Source organism: Vigna unguiculata, chromosome 11 (assembly GCF_037176805.1).
Source record: "Vigna unguiculata cultivar grain cowpea cultivar isolate G323 ecotype 2 chromosome 11, ASM3717680v1, whole genome shotgun sequence".
Lineage (NCBI taxonomy): Eukaryota > Viridiplantae > Streptophyta > Magnoliopsida > Fabales > Fabaceae > Vigna > Vigna unguiculata.
Window position 1 is genome coordinate 30,091,306 of NC_140802.1, and position 26,691 is coordinate 30,117,996.

Below are 26,691 nucleotides of genomic sequence, written 5' to 3' on the forward strand. Positions count from 1 at the left end.
AGAACTATCATTCAATATACAGTTTCTCTTTTCTTTTCTTTTCTCTGTGCTTTTTGCTTTTCATGTTGAGTTTGAGCGAATATGCAACTTTCGCACTGCATGCCTAACACTCTGCTGCATCTTCAAGTGTTTTTGATATGCCCATACGATTCTAAGAAGTCCGGTTGAAAAAAATCAGAAGCAATACACTGATCTAACATATATAAAATAAATTATCTGGATTTAAGTGCATAACCTGGATTTAAGTGTAGTAGCTTTGAACAAATATCAAGATAGTTTGGATCCAATCCTGAAAGAACAAGTTGAGTAAATGGAAGACAGTTGCAGGATCTGTAGATTTTTAGAACCTCAAATCAACATTTTGCGATTACTAGTTGTGGCAAACAGATTAATTCAAATAAACGGACGCGCACAGATTAAGTGTAGTACCTTGTAGTTCCCAAATGTTTCCGCTCTTCATCAGAACTCAACTTTGGAATCAAGGGAAAGTAATACCAACAATCTAAACTCCATAACAATGTAATTATTGTTTAATCTATAACAACAATCTAGCATAGCATTAAATAATTTCTCTGTTATCAAAGGTGTCAACACCCAATTTTGTCTAGGTAAAAAATAAAATTTTGACTTTGATAATAATTAAGAGAAGAGAAAAATAGAAGAAAAAAATGAACATAGAGTATATACATATATTTTTATTTTTACTTTCTATCTTATTATAACTTTAGTTTTATCTTTTTATTTTTATTTTTTTATTTTACTTTCAGCTTGTTTTATTGTTTTTATTTTATTTTATATATCTTTTTTTAATATATTATAAAAATTAAGATGAGGTGAAAAGGTGGAAATTGGAAGTCAAACGTAAGTCCTCTGCTGATAGTTCCCTCTCCATGCAAGGAAAACGTTCAAACCTTCATATTTTACTCCATCTCTTTGTCTTTGCACAAAAATAGAAATGTTGGATATCTGTGTATGTGTATTACTATGGCACGGCAGTCGTAGAGCAAAGGTATAGGATGACTGGAAGCATAGCTATTGAAAAGGGGACACAACTTCCAAGCAGAGGGGAGGATTTTACCGTTTCAAAAATACAGTTGATAACACAGGCAACAAAGAGGGAAGAGAGCAGGAGAGATCGGGGGAGCACAAAGAGGAGATCTCTCGGGCTAGAGACAGGAGAAGGGGTTGGAAGAAGAGAGTTCATGTACAAGGGAGGAGGATAGCACTTGAATAAAGAAAAAGCAAGCAAGCCATGGAGGAAAGAATGGTTTGAGATGGGAAGCCACCGATAGAAACTGCACTGGTAGAGACTGCAAGAGGTTGGTAGAGACTACAAGAGGTAAGTATACTTGAATGTTTGAACGTTTGAGGTGAAACTGATGTTGTTGTGTTGTGCTTGAGAATGAATAAAATGTAGTCGTGTATATTGAGCTTTGCGTGTCATTTATTCGATTCATTAGATCTGTGTACATTACTACATTATCATTGTTTGAATTCTCCGTTATCACCCTCGACTAAACCCTTCGCCATCATTCATCATCACATAGCCAACCAGAATCAACTACCGATCCTCACCCTTCTTTGTTCGTTCACTCTGATAGTTGGCATCAGCAATACACAAAAAAAACCCATTCTCCATTTCAATCCCGCAGCATTCCCATTCACCTCAACATCACAATACCATCTCAACCTGCAAACAAAACACACAAGCAAAAAACCAAACCAGAATCACATTCATTCTTCATCATCTATAGGAACCACCCATTGATTCTGTTACAGCCTCGCCCCTGTAATTCAACATCACACAAGACTAGAACCCCATTTCAACAACAAGCGTTCATTCCTGTCCTTGCATTACATTCATCATTAGCTACATCCAATCGGAACAGAGAAATGAAAAAAGGAATTGAGCCGCGTTGACGCGAAGCCGCCGGCGAGTCAGGGTTTCTCGCAGAGGACTCGTGTGCAAATTGGTGCTAGGGTTGAGCCGTGTTGATGCGAGGAAAAGGGAATTGAACTAGAATCTCCAACGGTGTTCCAAGTTCCCGGCAACGGCGCTACGATGGCGATTTGGGTCGCGGTGATCTATGCATTGTCGGCAGTGGCCTTGGACGCTGGAGCAACGCTCGTTCAAGTCGTGCCTGGGAGGAGGGAGAGTGAAGGTCGCGTATCCTAGGCTCTCATCGAGGTCTGTGGTGGCGTCGTTGTCGCCAACAGCGTCTTTGGCTGGTTGCAGCGGGGAGATGATCTCTTGGGTTAGATGAGTGCGCGAGAACGAGTCTTTGAGCCGTTGAGAACGAGGGCGACGTCTCCAGCGTCAATAGGTGCCGCCGGCATGCTAGCTGCATGAAGGCGCGGTGGCGTGGTGATGCAATGATGAAGGTGGTGTGTTGGTGGACAGTACCCATGAGGATATTTTTGGGGTCGAGAGTGATAGAGAGGGGGCTTGGCTCTTGTTTTTTCAAGCAACTAGGGTTTAGGTTAAGTTCACCATACCACATCTCATATTGGGCTGATTAGCCCACTTCCCTTCTTACACCGCCACTTTTAATATTCTCACCCTCCCACTCTTGTGTATTAGAATTGAATTTGTTTTCTCCGCGCACTCCTTTTTTATATCTGCACCTCCATTTATTTGAGTTGGGTTGTTTCTGTTTTTTTTTTCGTGCACCCCTGATATTTGTTAGCACCACACCCCCATTTCTGTTTTGGATTCGTTTGTTGTTACTGTGTGCAACCCATGTTCCACTTCACACATCTCTAGTAACTACCTGCTGCACCACCAGGTTTACTAACTCTACTACTCACTTGTGTTTTATTCCTATTTTGGGTTTGTTTTATACTTTACTTGTTGTACCCCACCTTTAATAAACACACCTCATTTACTTCATGTATCTCCCACTAATTACTCATGCATCCCGTATTTTATTTTCCACTTTTATCCTTCTTAAATAATTTCATCCTTTTATTTATTTATCTATTTTTTATTATTCTTTATTTTATTTTATTTATTTAAAAAAAACAAATATATTTGAAAATTATCAAAATTACAAAAATAGGAAAATCTAAAAATTCTTTTTCACTTTACTATGTTTGTCCGGTCGCTTGCACCGCGTGACACTCATTTTCAAAAATACCAAAAATAGTTTTCTTTCTCTTTTAGTGTTTGTCCGACCGCTTGCGTCGTGTGACACATATTTTCAAGTAATTCAACAAATACAAAAAAAATATAAAATTTCAAAAATATAAAAATATCAACATTTTCAAACAACTATGTTTCTCCTAAGAACTACGTGGTCCTTGATTCTCCACTGTGAGATACGTAGGAGCAAGGCCAGTTCTTGTCAGGTTCACCTCCAAAAATTAAATCATTTTCTTTGTCTTCCATATATCTTTTAAGAACTACGTAACCCCAATTTCTCATTTTGAATGAGAATACGTAGGACCAAGGTCAATCCTTGTCGGGCCCAAAAAATTAAAAATTATTTTTGTTTCTTTTTAGCATCTTTGTCTCTTTATTTTTGGGTAAAATAACATTTTGAAAATCACATAAACTTTGCATATTTAATTAAAGGTACCGCCCTCGGGCGGGCGGGCGTTGTAGGGTGCTAAAACCTTCCCTACATGTAACCGACTCCCAAATCCAAAATCTAGTTTTTCGCAAACTTGTCTTATCTTTATGGTTTTTCGTAGTTTTCCAGAATAACTATGGTGGCGACTCCTAAATCTCTTTTTTAAACTCATTTTCTTTCTTTGTTCGCTGTCCCCTCGCGATCACGGTTGCGACAAAAGGATCAAGCTTTTGTTTTTTCTTCTAAAATACTTTAAATGAATAAATAATTATGATTGTGATTTTAGACACAAACACGCATAAAAAACCAAAGAACATTAAATGAAAATGTCATCACAACATTTGTTTCCTCTCTTCATCAGAAGTCAACTTTGGATTCAAGGGAAAGTAATACCAACATTCTAAACTCCATAACAATGCAATTATTGTTTAATCAAAACATGTGAATAATGAAAACAATTAAAATTTGAATGTAAAGAACATAATGTTGTACTGCAATCTGCTTTAGAGTAAAACAAAATCTTCACCTAAAAAGAAACAACTGAAAGTAAATTTAAGATTTATATGCTAAACAAAAAAAAAATAACTTGTCTGATAGCAACAGAAACACCAGAAATAGTTTACTTTTGTAAGGCCCAATTATTCTACCTTAGCATTTTAAGGGTTGCCTTACAACTTTTGGGCCTAAAGGCTGACCCAAAGGATAAAACCTTTTCCAGTTACCCTAACGTTTCCACTTTCATTCATTCACAGATTTGCAGCCGTCTCCCTCAACTGTACCACTAGAGCTCTGCTAGGGTTAGCTTTCCCGTCTCGAACCAGTCCGCTCAAGACCCAAGTACTACTTTCTGCTCCATGTAAGTAATTCTAAACCTACTGCCTTTACTCCCTAAAGCCCTTCTTCGTATTCCACCGTTTAGGGTTCGGTAATAATCTTATTTTCCTACTGTTATGTCAGTTTCCAAGGCCATCTCTCGAGTTGCTGTACTCCGTAGTCCCGTGTCGAAGCCTCGTGTAACCATTTCCAGGTACGGGAAGCTAGGGTTCGCCCTTTTTCTTTTGAGTAATATTGGTTGTGCCTCTGTTTTGCCGTTTGGTTGTGTTTGATATGTTATATGAACTGGGATACGAGGAATTTGTGCCATTTGTGATCTGTGGAGTGTAAATGCACGAGAGAACAAAGGTGACCTCTGGTTTTCTCGCCCAAGCGAGCTTGTCTCGCCTAAGCGAGATCAACAGAGGCTCGCCCAAGATGTTTCACGCGAGCGGTCGCTCAGGCGAGCCACGTTGCTCCTGAACGAGCGAGCATCTCGCCCAAGCGAGACCTTGCGTGAGCTACTGTTCCCCTTTTTCGAGCCCTCGCCTGAGCGAGACCCTTCAGCCTAAGTGAGGTGCTGTGCGAGGCAGTGCGATGTGTGGATGCTTTCTTGACCTTGTATGAATAATGCTTGCTTGGTTTTAAGTATTGTGTTGAAAGTATGAGATAAATGAGTATGTATGAGTAGTGTAAAGTTATGAGATGTGAATAATGGGTTGGCATGAGTTTATCATTGATTTCAAATGAGATGGTTGGTATTAAAGATGCATGATAATGAGAAGAGTTGGAAATCCTTTATGCATGAAAGGCTTATGATGAGTTGGAATGAGTTGGGCCTGGAACATGAAAGGCGTTGGCTTTCAAGATTGGTATGATGAACATATACATGCATGGTGAATGTTCTTGGCTGTATGATCATGTTTGGTCGATCTTAGTGCATAATTCCTTGGGGTCTCTAGGTGAGACTTTCAGGGTCGTGCTTTAGTGGTCGGGACGTAATTCCATGGCCCCTCTTAGTGGGTGTCCATGGTGGTGCCCCATATGTATAACCAGGTAAGGATTCAAGGTAAGGTTGCATCCTGACACTCTTAGGAGTCAATTAGTCTCACCTAGAGCGGACTGACTCCTGTGGTGAGAGTAGCAGGAGGCCTGAAATTCTTTAAGGACTAACCTTGTGGTGAGGGAAATTGATTCATTGTTGTCGCAACCGAAATCGCAACGGGACGACAAACCAAAAAAATAAAATTTGTAAAAACAGAGTTTTGGAGTCGCCACCATAGTTATTATAGGAAACTATGGAAAACCATAACAAAAAAAGCAAGGTCTGCGAAAAACCAGAATTTAGGTCCGGGAGTCGATTACACGTGGGGAAGGTATTAGCACCCCCACCACGTCCGTCCTAAGAGAATACCTTTAATTAAATGTGCAAAAGTTATGTGGTTTTTTCAAAATATTTAATTTTCCCTAAAAATATTAATAAAAGATTGTACAAAAAACAACAAAACTATTTTTTTTATTTTTTGGGCCCGACGAGGATTAATCCTCGCTCCTACGTATCTCCATGTGAATGGAGAATCAGGGTTACGTAGTACGTTTTGAAAAAACTATTTGGAAAACTATTTAAAAAATGATTTAATTTGTTTTATAATTTTGAAAACCTTTTTATTTAAATTTTAGTATTATTTTAAAATTGGTGTCATGCAACGCGAGCGGTCGGATAGACACTTGAAATAAATTCTTGTTTTCTAATCTTTTATTTTTTTATCTTTTTAAATCATTTATATATTTTTCATATTTTTTTTAAGTTATTTTAAAATAGTTATGGATGTCATTGCGACATGAGCAACCAAATAGATATAAAGAATAAACAAAGAAAAATGTTTTTTTATTTTTATATCATTTGTATATATTTTTAGAAAAAATAAAAGTCTAAATTGGATGTCATGCGACGCGAGCGGCCGGGCAGACAATAAAGAAATGGGAAAAAAAAATTTATGATAAAAAGAAGAATGAAAATTAAAAAAACTAAATCAAAAGATGAAAGAATTGAGAATGACGTACCTTACAAAAATTTCAATATCTCCTCACCTTTTCTTTTTTCTTTCTTTGCTTCCTCTTCTAATATTTTTGTGTTTTTTTCTCAAGAGAGATAAAAATGAGAGGTGCCTATGTGGGTGATAATGAGAGGAAGAGAGAGTGTAGAGAATGTTTTCTTCTTCTTCTTCTTTCTACTTCCTTCAATGTTTTTTTAAGAGATATAAAAAAGGAGGTGTGTATGTGAGAGTGGTGATGGGAACGAATTAGAGAAGTGTAGAGAATTCTTTTTTTCTGGTCATGATAGAGTGCGTATTTATATTCACAACTTGCAATGTCAATGCAATCTCAGCCTTAATTGTAACGAACAATATAAGGAAGGAATTGGTCATGATAGTATCAAATTATGAGTATCAAATCGCAGCAAATTAGAGCACAAAATTAATCCCAATTAATAATATTGATTCTTACCATTTGAAGAAATATTGCTTCTAATTATTATTATATAATTAATTTCTCTATCAGGAACAAAGGTAGAAAATATTTGATTTATTGGGTTCATGAAAATTAATAACAAATTGGGCTCTTCCCTCTTTATTCCTTTTTTTTTCTTTTTTTTCTCTAAAGTTGATGTTTGAAAATCTTTTTGAAGAAAATTTTGTTTCACATTTTTTTTTATTTTCCATTAACTAAAAAACCCTTTTTTTTATTTTTTTTTTATTTTTTTCGAAAATAAATTTATTCACCCGGACGAAATTGGGTGTTGACAATTGTAACACTGTAACACATAGCTCGGGGGTGAGTAGAGGCATCCACCACAAGTGCAAGCATCCACTGAATCCGACCAGGTTATATGTATCCGGATGAGTCGAGTCGTGTCTTAGTGTATTGTTTGAAAAGTCATAACATGCTTGGGTGATATGTGTGTATGGTATGGTGAATATATATATTTGATCGTATGGATGAAATCTTTGGTGCTCTAGCTTACCCTACTTTCTTTGTTGTGTGTTCTACTGTGTGGTACTCCCTTTTGCGATGATCATCAACTTGTTGGTGTGAGCAGATGCGAGGAACACCCGTGGGCAACAGGGAGCTGATGGTTCCGCCGCATAGTCCGTGTGGACTGGACTTTAGTTTCTTTTGGGCTTTTCTTTAGGGCTATGGCCCATGTATTTGTTTGTTCTTGGATTTATATACATTTGGTAAAACCGTTATCCTGTTTTTGTTGGCATCGTGGTGTGCCTAGTTTTGTAGGGGTGGCGTTAAGGACCCCAAGACTGCGTTGTTATACTAGTATGCTTCAAGACAACTTAAGGTACATGAGCATAACTATCCCACTCATGACTTGGAGTTGGCAGCCATAGTATTCGGCTTGAAGATCTGGAGACACTATTTGTATGGTGCTTAGTTTCGCGTGTTCAGTGACCACAAGAGCCTCAAGTACTTGTTTGATCAGAAGGAGCTGAACATGAGGCAGAGGAGGTGGATGGAATTGCTAATGGATTATGACTTCGAGCTCCTATATCATCCTGGGAAGGCAAATGTGGTGGCAGATACCTTGAGTAGGAAGATAGTGCACATTGCACACCTTATGATTAAGGAGGTGGAACTATTGGAGAAGTTCAGAGACATGAGGGTGCAGGTGGAGTTGGGGCCCGAATCCATTAGTTGTAGTACTCTTGCTATATCTAGTGACATTTTGGACTCAGTCAGAGAGAGGCAGTTGTTGGATGCCAGTTTGAACAAGGTCAGAGAACAACTTGGATCAGATGAAGCCAGAGACTTTGCTTTGGGTGATGATGGTATACTGAGGTTCCAAGGTAGAGTATGTATACCTGATGATGCAGGGGTGAAGAAGTTAATCCTTGAGGAAGGACACAAAAGTCGTCTTAGCTTGCATCCTGGCATGACTAAGATGTATCAGGACCTCAAGGAGACCTTCTGGTGGCAGGGGATGAAGAAAGATGTGGCCCTGTTTGTATCAGCCTGTCTGACCTTTTAGAAGGCGAAAGTGAAGCACTAGAGACCCGGTGGGATCCTATAACCCTTAGAGATACCAGTGTGGAAATGAGACAGCATCTCCATGGATTTTTTGACCCATCTGCCACGGACTTTTAGAGGACATGACACCATCTGGGTGATCGTGGATCGACTGACCAAGAGTGCCCACTTCTTGGCGATGAACTTGAGGATGTCCATGGCCAAGTTAGCCTAGTTGTACATTAAGGAGATCATAAGGTTGCATGGAGTACCTTCGAGCATACTTTCTGATAGAGACCCACGATTTACATCCCGGTTCTGGCAAACCTTACAAGAGGCTTTGGGGACCAAGTTGACTATGAGCTCAGCCTACCATCCCCAAACCGATGGCCAATCAGAGAGGACCATTCAGTCACTTGAGGACTTACTGCGGACGTGTATATTGGATCACCTGGGGGCTTGGATGAGGTGTTGCCCTTGATTGAGTTTACCTACAACAACAGCTTTCATGCGAGCATTGGCATGGCGCCGTATGAGACTCTTTATAGTAGGAAGTGTAGGACTCCCCTATGTTGGTATCAGGATGGGGAAGCAGTGCTTGTCGGACCAGAGTTGTTGGAACAAACTACGGAGAAATTCAAGATGGTGAGAGATAGGATGCAAGCCTCTCAGAGTAGGCAAAAGGCTTATGCAGATCGTAGAAGGAGACCCTTGGAGTTTGCGGCGGGCGATCATGTGTTCCTGAGGGTGACCTGAACCACTGGTGTGGGAAGGGCTCTCCGCTCGAGGAAGCTCTCTCCTAAGTTCCTTGGTCCATATCAGATCACGAGGAGGATTGGGCCAGTGGCTTACGAGATAGCTTTGCCCCCCTCAGTTGGCGAACCTTCACTCGGTATTTCATGTATCACAACTGAGAAAATATGTTTTCGACCCGTCTCATGTGCTAGAAGTTGAAGATATACAGATTAGGGAAGACCTCACAGTGGAAGTACCCCCTATCACTTTAGAGGATGGCAAGGTTGAGGAACGCCGAGGAAAGGCCGTTAGTCTTGTTAAAGTCATCTAGGATCGGAGGACGGGTGACTCGACTTGGGAGTTAGAGGAGGACATGAGAAAATCACATCCACATTTGTTTACCTGGTGAGTCTTAATTTTCGAGGTCAAAAATTTTCTTGTTGGGGAGAATGTAACGCCCAATTATTCTGCCTTAGCATTTTAAGGGCTACCTAACAACTGTTGGGCCTAAAGGTTGGCCCAAAGGATAAAACCTTTTCCAGTTACCCTAACGTTTCCACTTTCATTCATTCACAGATTTGCAGCTGTCTCCCTCAACTGTACCACTAGAGCTCTGCTAGGGTTAGCTTTCCCGTCTCGAACCAGTCCGCTCAAGGCTCAAGTACTACTTTCTGCTCCATGTAAGTAATTCTAAACCTACTGCCCTTACTCCCTAAAGCCCTTCTTCGTATTCCACCGTTTAGGGTTCAGTAATAATCTTATTTTCCTACTGTTCTACAAGTTTCCAAGGCCGTCTCTCGAGCTGTTGTGCTCCGTAGTCCCGTGTCGAAGCCTCGTGTAACCCTTTCCAGGTAAGGGAAGCTAGGGTTCACCCTTTTTTCTTTTGAGTAATATTGATTGTGCCTCTGTTTTACCGTTTGGTTATGTTTGATATGTTATATGAACTGGGATACGAGGAATTTGTGCCATTTATGATCTGTGGAGTGTAAATGCACGAGAGAACAGAGATAAGCTCTGGTTTTCTCAAATTTGATAACGCTGTCATTGACGCGATCAAATTAATACTACTAAACTATAGCAACTTCAGTATTGCTAAGATAGTAGTCAAGAAAATAGAAAGGGTAAAGTAACCCTAAGTCGTCTCCAAACGAACACGGAATTGATTTTTAACAAGTTAGTTCTTATAAAATCTATACAAAACGGTTAGTCAAATAAAATAATAAAATTATTGGAAGATTAAGATAAAGGAAAGATAAAAAAAGATAAAAACAATAGTAAAGAAAATAGATTGATTCCATTGCTTTTTCAAAATAGATTCATCATCGGTTATCTAAAGATTATTGCTCAATTAATTATTGTTGTAAATTTACAAATTAATCAATGTAAAGTCTCAATTAATTTGTTGGCGTTCTCACTTTTAACCAAAGTACAGTCTCAATTAAAAGTGAGAACTTTTAGATTATCCATAGTAAATTCAACCAAAGTACAGTCTCAATCAACTTTACTATAACTAATCATGTCTAGAGTAAAAAAGCTTAATTAATCAAAGTAAAGTCTCAATTAAGTGTATTTAGAGTAAATACCTTTAACCAAAGTAAAGTCTCAATTATTGGTAAAAACTCCTTTAATCATATGAAAGTTTCTAAATAAAATCAAAGTAAAGTCTCAATTCAATTTAAAAACCCTTGGACTCGTATGACCAACATGCATATAGATTTAAAAGCATTACTTCTTACATGATTCAAAGATAAAAGACATAGATGAATTAAAATCTCAACAATAATAAAAAGAACAAAGAAATTAATTGATCTAACCTCAGAATCCAATTAAGAAATTACAATGGAATCAACCCAAGAAGTTTAGAACTCCATGAATGCAAAATAAAAATAGAAGAATAGAGACAAGAAAAGAGAGAGAAAGGAAACGAAATTAGGCACCCCTAAGGGTTCCAAAACTCCGAAGTCCCGAGCTTGTCTTTTTTCTGCTTCTCCCTTGGTCTCTTTATATAGGAATTGGACTGGGCTTTTCTGTTGCTAAAATCTCTCAAATATCTTTTAAAATAAAGATAAAGATAAATATTTAAAAATATTTGGAGAGATATAGACTATTTGACAAATATAATTGGTTGATAATATCAATATCAAATATAATTAAATTAATTAATTAATTAAAGATATATGATAAATTATCACCAATTAGTATTTGTATTAATTTTCCAAATCAACCCTTTGCAATCTCCTTAAATTATCTTCTAAAGAATCCAATATCTTCAAGATATATTTGTTTGTTATGGAACTAAAAAGATTCAAGAAGATCTTGTCATATTTGAAAAGATTTGGTAGTTATTATCTTTTAATATTTTATGATATAATTAAATAAGATAATTATTTAAAAATATCAAATAAAATATCTAAAGATATATTTTCCCAAATTATGTTCTATCATAAAGATAAAGAAAACCGCAAGGTCCAATTTTTCTTTCCTCTCTTCTTGGTTTAGCCAAACTTCTTCACTTTTTCAAGCTTTTCTTGTCATCTTCATGCAATGCTTGGCTTGGATTTTTATGCTTTTGATAATTTCTTATTCTTGGATTTATCTTTAAGGTGTCATGAAGCTTTAATCAATTTATTTCCACTACTCCATGAGCTCAACTTAGCTGCAGCTGCATTAACACACTTCAAAATATCCAAAGAACATTTATGCAACTAAAAAGCTATTTTTAACATGTTTTTGTATCTCATGCTCAATAATCCCAATAATAGGAAATCCCAATTAAATCAATCTTTAAGCACACAAATTCAATTAAATACCCAGAATTAAACATTAAATGAGGGCAAAAATACGCACTCATCATACCCACACACTTATCCTTTTGCACTCCTTGGCAAAATTGAGTAATTTCAAAACTTGTTCTGAGGTATTTTATTTCACATCAACACTGGATCAAAGCAATGAACATCATTGGAGACAAATCAATCTTCTAGAAATCAATTATCATGTATATACAAACAGAAAGATTCTATTTTTCACACATAAGTTAATCTTTTGAATTCACAAGACAATCAATTATGAAAGAAAGTACTCAAGTTAAATGTGTATTTTCTCACCAAAATTCGCTCAAGTGTTTTGGCTTGTGTTTTCACTCAAAATACTCATGCAAGTAACCACTTGTAATACTTAACAAGACTCTAATATTCACAAACTTTCAAAAAACATGCATTAAAAGATCATGAGGACTCTTTTACAGGTTATAATGGGGCCAAGGCAAAGGTAGGAAAAATTTTAGGATTTTTGGGTTTTTGAAATTTAAATATAGATAGAATAATGGATCATAATTTCAAAAACAACTCTTTTGTGTTTATTGCTTGTTGCTCTCTCTCTCTCTCTTTTTTAGAAAGCAATTATTATTTTTTTTTCATTTCAGCACTTTTTCATCAACAATTTTTCCTTTTGCCATTTTTTTTAATTTGTGGGTGAGGTACTCAGCCACACACTTTATTCCTCAACAATTCCTGAACACAATCCATTAGCTCCTTCTTTCTTCCTAAGGTAAAACATGGTCTTTTTCTTTTCAATGTTTATGCAATAGGCTTAAAACAAGAAAAAGAGGTTTAAAGCTCAAAGGGGCTACCAATGGATTAATATCAAGGTGGGCTTATTTGGCCAAGTAGCTAAAAATAAGAAATGCCTCAATCATATCAAATCATGCATATTCACCTAAGTTGCAAAACAAAACAATCAAGCTAAATATTTGAGTATAAACAAACATGAGCAAGTCACTCAAGAAAAAATAGGAATGGCACATGGCAGTCCATCCTTTGCATTAAGGCTCAAGACTCATAAGATCATATTCTTTCACAAAAGATTTAATCAAGAAATTCTCAAATCAACTCAATTAGCAAATCATAGAAACAATTCACTCATATCAACATGACTTTTATTTTTCCAGAATTATGATCATCCCAATTATTGAATCAAATCCTAAAAATCCAATGTCAATATGTTTTATTGAAAACAGGGAAATATTTTTGGTGGATTTCTTAAGAGACATATTGTTTAAAAGTTCCACTTAGTAAAACGTTAATACTTTCACAATTTTCTCAAAAAGAAATCACAATTTTTTTTTCTTTTTAAATGAAAACAAAAACAAAAAATTGAAAAACAGAAAAAAGAAAAATTCTAAATATAGTTTGTTTCCCCCATACTTATTTCAAAAAAAAATGTCCTTGATGGACTTATTTTGGGGAGGAAACGAAAAATCTTGTGACTATTGGCTCAATCTGGCCATATGTCAAAATTTATTTTCTTTAATTTTATAAAGTACAAGTCAGCTTGTACAATTTTATTAAAGAAAACAAAAACACATATTTTTGAAATTTTTTTAATATTTTTAAAATTAAAAACAGAAACAAAAAACAAACATGCATGCAAATTAACTTTTCTATCAACAATGATTTCAAAAGAATTTGAATATAAGCTTTTTATCCGTTGTAGCAACCTTTCTTCTTTTTTTGCAGCCATGTCAACAAAGATAACCACTGAAAACTTATTTGTATCATTTACATCAACAAACTTGATGTGTGGAGTGTGTGGCTTCAACTCAACTTGAGCATCATCAGGTGCATTCGGATGGTTAATCGGATCATCAGTAATCCTTGTAATCTCATCTTGTGAGCACAATTTTTCACCTGGTGTTGTTGACTCTACTGCTTCATCATTAACCAAGTCAGTTGCAATAGTAGATGCTTCAGCTGCATCTTTGAATATTGTTTTCTCTTCAACTGCACTTGGTTCCTCTATTGTATTGTTCTCACAACTTTGCTCTTGAAAATGATCATTTGTACTCATATCCTCATCAACGGGTATAATTTTATATTCACATTGAGCAGCATCAACATATCCATCAGTAGATATGTTTGTGTGAGAATCTTTAATTTCTTCATCAGCAACATCTTTAGCAAAATTGATATGTCCATCAGTAGACATATTACTTTGAGCATCATTATATCCATCAGTAGATATATCAATGTGATGTGATTCCGCTATTGGTTTTTCAGACTGACTCTGCAAGCTTTGTGTGGCGGCATTCATCATCTGTTTATGATCTGTCTGATTCATCTTCATCATTTCAGTCATCATTTTCATCATATCTTCCAAAGTGACCTTTCTCACTGCATCATTCATTAGCTGACTCAAATCTTCAGACATTTGTTCAGCTCTGATGGCCAACTTCAGAAGCACATTTTTGATTTCATGACGAAGTGCATTAAAATCTAAATTTTCAGGAAATCTTTGATGGGGTTGAGGGGTGGTATTAACAGTTACAAGTAATTCTATGAAGTTGTTCTTACTTGCATCCCTCAACATATCAGACAATATTTGCTTATTTTCGTACCACTCTTGCTCAATATTTCTGCATCTTTGATCAACTCGCAACCTTTCATCCATAGACTCTAATTTCTCTATAACTTCACCCATTAATATCATAACTTCCCTATAGGATGGTCCATTGGTTGCTTCAAATTGCTGTGGTGGTACATATTGTTGTTGAAAACTATTTGGAACATATAGTTGCTGAGGTGGACACTCAGAATATGGTTGTTGCTCATATCCCAAAAAAGATGATCTAGGATATAGATCATTAAATTGTCGTAAAGTTAACCCACTTATATCAGGTGCAGAAGTAGGTGTGACAATTTGTTGTTGAAAATCACGTGGTTATTGTGGATAACAATTGTAATCCATTTGAAAACTACAATGTTGATTATTTTCATATGAAAAATTATTTTGCCTTTTTGAAAGAGGTTTTCTGAAAAGAAATAAGTTGAAACCTTGATGAGTAGACTTCCAGGAAGGAGAGGTGCGTCTCAGTGGACAACTTAAGTACCTTGTCTTTCCTTAGCCAAAGTGTTTCCCAACTAGTTAGAACAAAAACTATGCTTTAAAAAAAAAATAAAATAACTAAAGAATATAAAAAATTTGTTAGAACAAAAAATTTGAGATAAAAAAAATTTTAGTGATAAACAAAAAAAATAAAATCAAAAGAAAAAAATAAAAATAATAATAAAAATAAAAAATCAAATCAAATCAAAAGAATAAAAATAAAAATAAGAACTAAAATGATAAAAATTCTAACCGTGTTCCCCAACAACGGCGCCAAATTTGATAACGCTGTCGTTGACGTGATCAAATTAATACTACTAAACTATAGCAACTTCAGTATTGCTAAGATAGTAGTCAAGAAAATAGAAAGGGTAAAGTAACCCTAAGTCGTCTCCCAACGAACACGAAATTGATTTTTAACAAGTTAGTTCTTATAAAATCTATACAAAACGGTTAGTCAAATAAAATAATAAAATTATGGGAAGATTAAGATAAAGGAAAGATAAAAAAAGATAAAAACAATAGTAAAGAAAATAGATTGATTGCATTGCTTTTTCAAAATAGATTCATCATCGGTTATCTAAAGATTATTGCTCAATTAATTATTGTTGTAAATTTACAAATTAATCAATGTAAAGTCTCAATTAATTTGTTGGCGTTCTCACTTTTAACCAAAGTACAGTCTCAATTAAAAGTGAGAACTTTTAGATTATCCATAGTAAATTCAACCAAAGTACAGTCTCAATCAACTTTACTATAATTAATCATGTCTATTCTTTTATCTCCTCACCAAATAAAAAAGCTTAATTAATCAAAGTAAAGTCTCAATTAATTGTATTTAGAGTAAATACCTTTAACCAAAGTAAAGACTCAATTATTGGTAAAAACTCATTTAATCATATGAAAGTTTCTAAATAAAATCAAAGTAAAGTCTCAATTCAATTTAAAAACCCTTGGACTCATATGACCAACATGAATATAGATTTAAAATCATTACTTCTTACGTGATTCAAAGATAAAAGACATACATGAATTAAAACCTCAACAATAATAAAAAGAACAAAGAAATTAATTTATCTAACCTCAGAATCCAATTAAGAAATTACAATGGAATCAACCCAAGAAGTTTAGAACTCCATGAATGCAAAATAAAAATAGAAGAATAGAGATAAGAAAAGAGAGAGAAAGGAAACGAAATTAGGCACCCCTAAGAGTTCCAAAACTCCGAAGTCCCGAGCTTGTCTTTTTTCTGCTTCTCCCTTGGTCTCTTTATATAGGAATTGGACTGGGCTTTTCTGTTGCTAAAATCTCTCAAATATCTTTTAAAATAAAGATAAAGATAAATATTTAAAAATATTTGGAGAGATATAGACTATTTGACAAATATAATTGGTTGATAATATCAATATCTAATATAATTAAATTAATTAATTAATTAAAGATATATGATAAATTATCACCAATTAGTATTTGTATTAATTTTCCAAATCAACCCTTTGCAATCTCCTTAAATTATCTTCTAAATAATCCAATATCTTCAAGATATATTTGTTTGTTGTGGAACTAAAAAGATTCAAGAATATCTTGTCATATTTAAAAAGATTTGGTAGTTATTATCTTTTAATATTTTATGATATAATTAAATAAGATAATTATTTAAAAATATTAAATAAAATATCTAAAGATATATTTTCCCAAATTATGTTCTATCATAAAGATAAAGAAAACTGCAAGGTCGAATTTTTCTTTCCTCTCTTCTTGGTTTAGCCAAACTTCTTCACTTTTTCAAGCTTTTCTTGTCGTCTTCATGCAATGTTTGGCTTGGATTTTTGTGCTTTTGATAATTTCTTATTCTTGGATTTATCTTTAAGGTGTCATGAAGCTTTAATCAATTTATTTCCACTACTCCATGAGCTCAACTTAGCTGCAGCTGCACTAACACACTTCAAAATATCCAAAGAACATTTATGCAACTAAAAAGCTATTTTTAACATGTTTTTGTATCTCATGCTCAATAATCCCAATAATAGGAAATCCCAATTAAATCAATCTTTAAGCACACAAATTCAATTAAATACCCAGAATTAAACATTAAATGAGGGCAAAAATACGCACTCATCATCGCCCAAGCGAGCTTGTCTCGCCTAGGCGAGAACAATAGAGGCTCGCCCAAGATGTTTCACGTGAGCGGTCGCTCAGGTGACCCACGTTGCTCCTGAACGAGCGAGCATCTCGCCCAAGCGAGAGGGGTCTCGCCTAAGCGAGACCTCGCATGAGCTATTGTTCCCTTTTTTCGAGCCCTCACCTAGACGAAGGGGGCTCGCCTGAGCGAGACCCTTCAGCCTGAGCGAGGTGCTGGGCGAGGCAGTGTGATGTGTGAATGCTTTCTTGACCTTGTATGAATAATGCTTTCTTGGTTTTAAGTATTGTGTTGAAAGTATGAGATAAATGAGTATGTATGAGTAGTGTAAAGTTATGAGATGTGAATAATGGGTTAGCATGAGTTTAGCATTGATTTCTAATGAGATGGTTGGTATTAAAGAGGCATGATAATGAGAAGAGTTGGAAATCCTTTATGCATGAGAGGCTTATGATGAGTTGGAATGAGTTGGGCCTGGAACATGAAAGGCGTTGGCTTTCAAGATTGGTATCATAAACGTATACATGCATGGTGAATGTTCTTGGCTGTATGATCATGTTTGGTCTGTGTCAGTGCATAATTCCTTGGGGTCTCTAGGTGAGACTTTCAGGGTCGCACTTCAGTGGTCGGGACGTAATTCCATGGCCCCTGTTAGTGGGTGTCCCTGGTGGTGCCCCATCTGTATAACCAGGTAAGGATTCAAGGTAAGGTTGCATCCTGACACTCTAAGGAGTCAGTTAGTCTCACCTAGAGCGGACTGACTCCTGTGGTGAGAGTAGTAGGAGGCCTGAAATTCTCTAAGGGTTAACCTTGTGGTGAGGGAAATTGATTCATTGTAATACTATAACACATAGCTCGGGGGTGAGCAGCTCGGGGGTGAGCAGAGGTATCCACCACAAGTGCAAGCATCCGCTGAATCTGACCAGGTTATATGTATCCGGATGAGTCGAGTCGTGTCTTAGTGTATTGTTTGAAAAGTCATAACATGCTTGGGTGATATGTGTGTATGGTATGGTGAATATATATATTTGATCGTATGGATGAAATCTTTGGTGCTCTAGCTTACCCTACTTTCTTTGTTGTGTGTTCTGCTATGTGGTACTCCCTTTTGCGATGATCATCAACTTGTTGGTGTGAGCAGATGCGAGAAACACCCGTGGGCAACAGGGAGGTGATGGTTCCGACGCATAGTCCGTGTGGACTGGACTTTAGTTTCTTTTGGGCTTTTCTTTAGGGCTATGACCCATGTATTTGTTTGTTCTTCGATTTATATACATTTGGTAAAACCGTTATCCTGTTTCTGTTGACATCATGGTGTGCCTAGTTTTGTAGGGATGGCGTTAAGGACCCCAAGACTGCGTTGTTATACTATTTGGCGTTTCTTTTAATTACGGATATTAATTAAATGGGACGTTACAACTTTGATAATAAGCATTTTATGTTTTAACTTATGTAGAGGTGGATTACGTACTCATGTGCTTTATGCAATTTTTTTAGTTTCCATTTTCACAAAAACTAAGACCATTTTAAACTTTCTTCAATTTGGTTTCTCATTTCATTTGTTCTAAAAATTTCTTCAAAATTAATACAATTACTTCTCATCTAATACAATAACATCAACATTCAGATGTTAAAACAAAGCTGTAAATACCAATCCCACTTCATGTTTGTTATTTTTATTTTATTCTCTTGAGTGCAGATACAAATGAGGAAAGCCAAGAAATCAACAACTATCACCCATGCATTTGAAAACCAAATTAAATTGAGCACAATGAAAGATTAACATAATGAATTGAAAAAAAATTAAAATTATATCTTTGAATCAACAATACAACAATAAAAATAATCAATACAACATCGACTATGTAAAATAAAACACAAAACTTTTACCAATAGCAAAATAAAAATAATAAAGAACTTTAATCAGTGAAATACACCATAAAAAACACATAACAATGCATATAGAGCGGGAAAAAAAATCATAGCTTTTACCATCTATTGTTCAATAAGTAGCTATGCACCAAGATCTTAAACACATAGAAAAATCAGAAAATCAAAGAACAATAATGGAAGAAGATAAAAAAAAAATCAAATTATGCAGACATGTCCTTGGAGCTGAAACTATTGAAGGTATTTAATAGCTTGATCAATTATGTAGACTCAATTATATTGAAGGTATTCCATTATCAATTTAATTCACCTATGGACTCTGCTTTTGAGTTTTCTTACCTCTAAAATTTGGTTAGCATTATCAACTACTCCTCGGACCCTGCTTATGTCAGTGCCATATTCAAAACTAATTGACATCATTTGCTTATCAGTTAATTTGGCCACCGTTTGTGCGTCAAATTCTGAAAATGCAGCTCTGTCACATAATTTAAAAATATCAGTTTCCTCCACCAAAAAAAAGTTCATGAAAATTATTAATATGAATGCCTTTCAACAGAAATCAACTTGAAATCTTGGCGTTTCTTCAAACTTGAGGTCTAATCAGATCAAACTTGAGCACCGTTTAAGACTAAAAGCTCAAATAACATGTTGTCAGTCATCATTGTCAATTTCTGCATATTCTTGTGATGTGTTTGAGACAGAAAACGAAAGAAGTAGTGGCTTACTTGTCATCATGGAACCCCCCATTCGTTGTCGTGTCAATGGAAAATTTAAGAAATCTATGCATATAAGCTTTTAGTAAAGACGGATAATATGTGGTTCTCTGTCACTTTTCTTTATCTAGTTTGGATAGTTTTCTCTAGTATAACTTATATAACAATTTTTTTTAATTTAAAATACTTTTTAAAAATTATGTAAAAACACTTCTATGCAAAATATATAAGCTAATTTTAATTTATAAAAATGACTCGTCCAGAGATAATTTAGTGCTCCACCTTTTCCTTGTATTATTTACACAAAAGTATTTAAATTAACCAATAACAAAGTATGTTTTAAAAAGTAATTAAAAAATGTGTTATTAGTATTTTTCTTTATGTTATCATTCAACCAACATTGATCATCACTTAGAGTAATGATTGAGAGTAACATTTTTTTAACAATGGGAATATGTGAATGATAATATAAAAAAAAATCAAGTCAACTTTCTTTCCCTTTATTTTTTTTTTTTTTTGCCTTTTCTCTATAAACCTCTTATGCTTATTTATTGGTTTCAGCCTGACTGGTTGAAAAATTCCTAATTGAAGAATAATATTTTTTTCTACCTGGGAGGAGATGATTCACTGCAACAACTTTCAAAGAATTCCACCATACAGTCTCAGGGTGGGTCGAAGAATGCCACCTGAAAATTGCACATCACTCATTCACATTTTCCGGGAAAATCTCTCGAAGACATCATTAGAATGCATAAAGAAGATGATTTTTTTAAGTAATAGGTAGAAAGAACATCATTCTCACTATGGTTTATTCTTTTAAGATAAAGTCATAAAAACTTAAACATTAAGACTCCTTGAAAAAATATCATCAACATCTGATACAGTATTTCAGTGGATAAAGCATATCCTACACTAACTGGTTCAGTATGGTTCAGTAATCCCCCATCCGTCGTCGTGATAAGCAATATGAGAAAAATTAACCAAAAAATCATCACTAAACATTAGGGTATCTTCTTCGACCTTGCATTCTGTATATGAATTTCCAAAACTACAAATTAGGTAAAGAAATGTGAAATTATAAGAAATAAAATACCATGGAAAGCTCTTCGTCCTTCTGTTTGATAGCGTGATGTTCGGTGAAGGCATTCAGGCACCCAAAAAGAACAACGTAAATCAAGAACAAAAGAACATAAAAGCAGTAAACGGTGAAAGCATAACCAAAACTTGATTTTTGTACTTGACTTTTCTTGTCTTCTTTGTTAGTAAAGGCATAACCAAAAAATAAACAAAAACGAAGTTGTGATAACAAACTGTGAAATGATGGAAAACAACATTTAGGATTTAAAATTCTAAAAGGTTTGAGTTGGGTATTTGAGAGATGAAATCCTAAAATACAGTATACACATTTCGTAGAGGGTTGCGTTGATGATCGGGAAGTAAGAAAAGATTCATAAGAAGGGTAGGGTTTCAGTGATGAATATGGAGAGTAGGATTCGAAAGTTGAGAGAAAAGTGAGACAGCAGAGGGTGAGAGAAAAGTTGAGAGTGAGGCGGCAGAGAGTGAGAGAAGAGTTGAGAGTGAAAGAATTAGGGTTGTAGCATAGGATATGAATTTTTGTTCTTGAATTTAAAGCACAATGAGGAAATGACACGTGTAAGAGCCACACATTGCCACTTATCAAAAAAATATAGTGTTTAAACTTTCTACTTTTAGGTAATTTTATGTGTTTAAACTTTCATTTGTATTATATATATATATATATATATATATATATATATATATATATATATATATATATATATATATATATATAAACCTACGATGTACCGATACTTCAACTTGGGTCACGTATTTGTGTCTGACATGTATTTGTGTCCAATACTTTATCGATACTTAGTGAAGTAGTGAAATATCTAATTTATAAAGTCATAGTACAATACAAGAAAATCTTTGAATAATAACAAATTTTAGTGACAAAAAATAATTAATCACTATATAGTAACCAATTTAAGTACCAATTTAAAAACTAAAAATTATTTGCAACTAAAATAGTTCAACAAAAATATAATTGGTGTCTAAATTGATAATTAAAATAGTTTTTATTATGAATTGATTTCTAAATTGGTCCCTAACATTAACTACCAAGATTTTGACTGTTAAAATAATTGGTCTCTAATTAGAAAATTAGTCTCTAACATATTTTTTGTTACTAAAATAGGTCATTATTTGAAAGTTTTCTTATAGTGATATTTTTACAATGACAATAATTTTTAATTTTTTATGTTGACATACTTTAGTATATATAGTTTTAATTTGGATTCACACAATAACAATCATATATTTATTATGTTTTTAAGAATTATTGTACATTTTTCAATATTCATATATCACGTATAGTATTCTATTATTTTCAAAATAAACGTATCGACGTATCAGAAACGTATCGTATCTGATACACGTATCATATCCGTAAATCATAGATATAAACACTTATACTTTGCCAGTAAAATAAAAACCAATGTTTTTCGGATTTACTTTTCGATCTGTGTTTTGCTACCCTTCAATTTCAATGCTAACATATTCAGTTCTACCGAAATAAACGAAACGAAAGGGGTTACCTGCAAAACCCTAACACACACTTGGTGAACTGGGAAACCCAACGTCAAAAAGCACCACAATAACCACCAACATCAAAGCGCCAAAAAGCCCTTCACCGTCGGAGCATGCCCAAACCAAAACAAGAAAACGAAAATCATAAAACCCTAATCAACATTTATTATGTTTAGTGGACAAAATCGTTAACGAACCCAAACCAGATTGAATGCAACGACGAACCCAATCAATTATTATGTTTAGATTAGAGTATCATTTTCCTTTTAATTATGAAATTAATTTACTAAAAAAGTTGTTAGTGTTAGAGAAATTTCTATAGAGTGATATATTTGTGCGTGTCCAAGTAGGGCTCCTATATAAAGAGAAGTGAAGTATCTTTTGCTTATTATTTATCATTTATAGTTAACTATATTCAAATATAAAAAAAGTATGGTTCAAAGGTTCTATCTTGGGACCCTTCGATGGTGGATGGTGGTGCGATCAAACAAAGAGACACGACTTCGTTTGAAGCAGAAGAAAGCATGCAAACACCTGGCTGTATCGCAAAGGAGAAAGATGACTGAACTTGCGTGGACAAACCAATAAGCTTGTAACAAAGTATTCCCAGGTCTCGCAATATGTTGGTGCATTAATAACTGCAATTAATTTTTATTTAGGTACATGCATTATTTTTTTTATTCTACTGTTATTGGTTCATAAAATATAGACAATATATTCAACGCCACTTTAATATTTGAAAACTAACTAACTATATTTTATTTCTGTTATACATATCGTCATAAAAGGTAACCTTTTTGGTGATTAAATAAATTTATATAAAAAAATTCTTAACCGTTAAAATTGTTTAATAATAATTTAGATTTGTATGTGATTTGGATAAGATTTTTCTCAATATTTGTTTCCGCACAAAATTTAAATTCAAAATCAAGCAACATTACATTTGAGACCAAATCTTTTGGGACATGTCCCATTACCTTAATGCCCCACTAAGGTTACAAGCTAACGCTATATAGCTAGACAATCCTCATAGACTGTCAGATGTTTATAAAGAATAAGATCCTCCGTTAACTGTCTGATGTAGGACTTGAAAAGGAAAGACTGTGATGATTGAAAAAGTAATAACTCCATTCTTTCACCTCCTGCACAAATCAGCTCTACTAAATACAAGAAAAAACCTTCAATCCACACTCTCAATAATTCATGAAATCTATAAAATTTTGACAAAAAAAATTATGAAAATCTCAACTCGAATCTGGCTCTTTGGACCAACTCGATCATCTTGACAATGTTTTGTTCCATAAAACTATAGAAGAAAAAAGTGTGTAACCAATCAGAATAATTTTCAGAAACTACTAGGTTATGCACGGGTCTTTGATTTTTTTTTTATTTAGACAAGATATTTATATAATTATTTAATGAATTAATATTTGATTGTTAGGTAACCTTGTTATTTAATTATTATTTTAGTATGGATTTATTGTGTAAAAGTTTATTTGTGAGGTTATACATAGTGTGTAAAAACATTTTCCAAGACCTATTGTGAAATTTTAAATATAATACTTAAGTTAAGAATTACATGATATGATAAAGTTAAAATTTTTGAATTTTGTGTATATTTTTATAATAATAATAATCATTTAACTAAAAAATAAGTAGTATTTTTTATTATTAATTTCTTAAAATTAATGTAGTAGATCATATTGATCTTAGTAGTCATTTACAGTACTTTGTTCATTTATTTTTTATTAATAAGAATAACATTAATTGATGAGAAGGTAGAAGTTGAAGTGTTTAAATATGTTAGTATTTAGAATATTTTTAATTAGTTATTATTGTATGGTTAAAATTGAGTTATTATTATTTAGTTATTATTGTTTAGTAGACCAACATTAGATAAAAAATGTGTTTGCTAAGGTATTATTGCACGGGTGGATTTTTCCTGTTTTCTTTTAAACTTAGATTAAGAAAAATATTATAATTATAATTAATTTTAAACAAATAATTTATTTATGTAATTATGTTTAAGTGTTATAATGGTTTATAATTATATTTATATATATATATAATATTTAAAAAATGATAATAATTTTTTATTATACTAATAATAAGTCTACTATTAATATTAATAATACCAATATTAAAACATTGTTCTATGATTAAAATTTATAATTAAATTTTTGAATTATATATTATATTAAAATGAAATGTATATGCACGAATCATTGTTAAAATAAAATGTAGAAATATTATGTATTATGAATCTCGTACAAAATAAAAATACAAAACCATTACAATTTTTAACAGAAACATAGACATAAAAACTTAAACTAATATTTAAAACGAATTGGTTATATAGAAAGATTACTCAAAAAAAAAGAATATATATATATATATATATATATATATATATATATATATATATATATATATATATATATATATATATATATATATAAAAGATTTAGAATAACATGAAATTTGTGTACACGGACTATATCTAAAATAAGATGTAGGCATATTATAGGTTATGGATCCCGTACAAAACAACAACAATATTAATATTATTAATAATAATAATAATAATAATAATAATAATAATACAAAATATTAACAATAATATTAATAATAAAAATAATAATACTAAATATTTAATAATATTATTAATAATAATATTAATATTAATTCAAATAATAATAATAATAATAATGGTAGTAGAATAATGTAGCAATATTGTAGATCATTGATCCCATACATGATGATGATAATAATAATAATAATTATGAAAATAATAATAATAATAATAATAATAATAATATTAAAAATAATAACAATAAATATTTATTAATACTAATCATATTAATAATAATAACATTAATATATTATTAGTTAGGTGTAGTAAAATATTATCGTTGTATAATTAAATTTTATATTTAAACTTTGAGTTATATATGAAATTGGAAGGATAAAATGTTAGTATATTATGCATTATGGATCTCGTATAAATCAAGAATATAAGACAAAATTTTTGATAATTTATTAATAGAAGTATAAATATTAAATCAATATTTAAAATAAATTGGTCATATGATATCATAAAATATGAAGTTAAATATATATATATATATATATATATATATATATATATATATATATATATATATATATATATATATATATATATATATATATATATAATATGCAAGACAATGTGAAATTTAATTTCCATTAAAAAAGTTAAAATTTAGAATAATATGAAATGCATGTACAGATTGTTTCTAAAATCAAATATAGAAATATTATGCATTATGAATTCCGTATATAATAATAATAATAATAATAATAATAATAATAATAATAATAATAATAATAATAATAGTGTAAACATATTGTAGATTATGAATCTGTACAAAATAATAATAATAATAATAATAATAATAATAATAATATTATGGAAAAACATAAATAATTATTCACGGATATCTTTTGCAACAAAATAATTAAAAATAATAATATTATTTTATACTAACATTTTAAATAAAAATAACAAAGTGTAATAAATCTTTCCAATTTTCAATAAATATAAATTCAACTTCCAATTAGTAATAAAATATTAATATTAATAAATCAATAAATAAAGAAATAGAATATAACAATTGATTATATTTATAATAACAAACAATATTAGTAAAAATAACACTAATAATCGAAGAAAAATATTAAAATAAAAGATAATTATTGAATATAAATATAAAATCAATGATAAATATATTGCAAATTAAGGAAGAAAATGTAAATTGAATTCTTGATTTTTTATATACGCATGTTATTTTTAAAATCAAATATAGACATATTATATGTTATATTATGTATTATGAATCCTATACAAAACAACATAACCAATAATATAATAATAATAATAATAATAATAATAATAATAATAATAATAATAATAATAATAATAATAATAATAATAATAGAATCACAATAACATTTAAATAATATTAAATATTTGTTAATCCTAATAATATTAATAGTACTACAAAAATAATAATAATAAGAATAATTATAATAATAATAATAATAATAATAATAATAATAATAATACAACGGTATAAGCATATTGTGGTTGACATTAATATAATAGTGTATATATAATGTAGATTATAGATGTAGGGCCCACTTTATTTTCTGCTTTTAATTAAAAGGATGCCCCAAATTAGTTGGGCCTAGGGCTGGCCCAAAGGGGATCCAAGAACCCTAAACTGCCCTAACCCTAACCACTATGCTCATCTTCGTAAAACAAAACTCTTACTTT

The 26,691-nt window shown here is 32.5% G+C and overlaps 1 long non-coding RNA gene across 1 annotated transcript; it reads left to right on the plus strand.

The window, feature by feature from the left end:
• The first annotated feature begins 777 nt into the window (after positions 1–777).
• Positions 778–18,469, plus strand: LOC146881749 (uncharacterized). Its single transcript, XR_014986398.1, has 2 exons — positions 778–1,339; positions 18,302–18,469. It is a non-coding gene; the product is annotated as an uncharacterized LOC146881749 (long non-coding RNA).
• Positions 18,470–26,691: the final 8,222 nt, after the last annotated feature.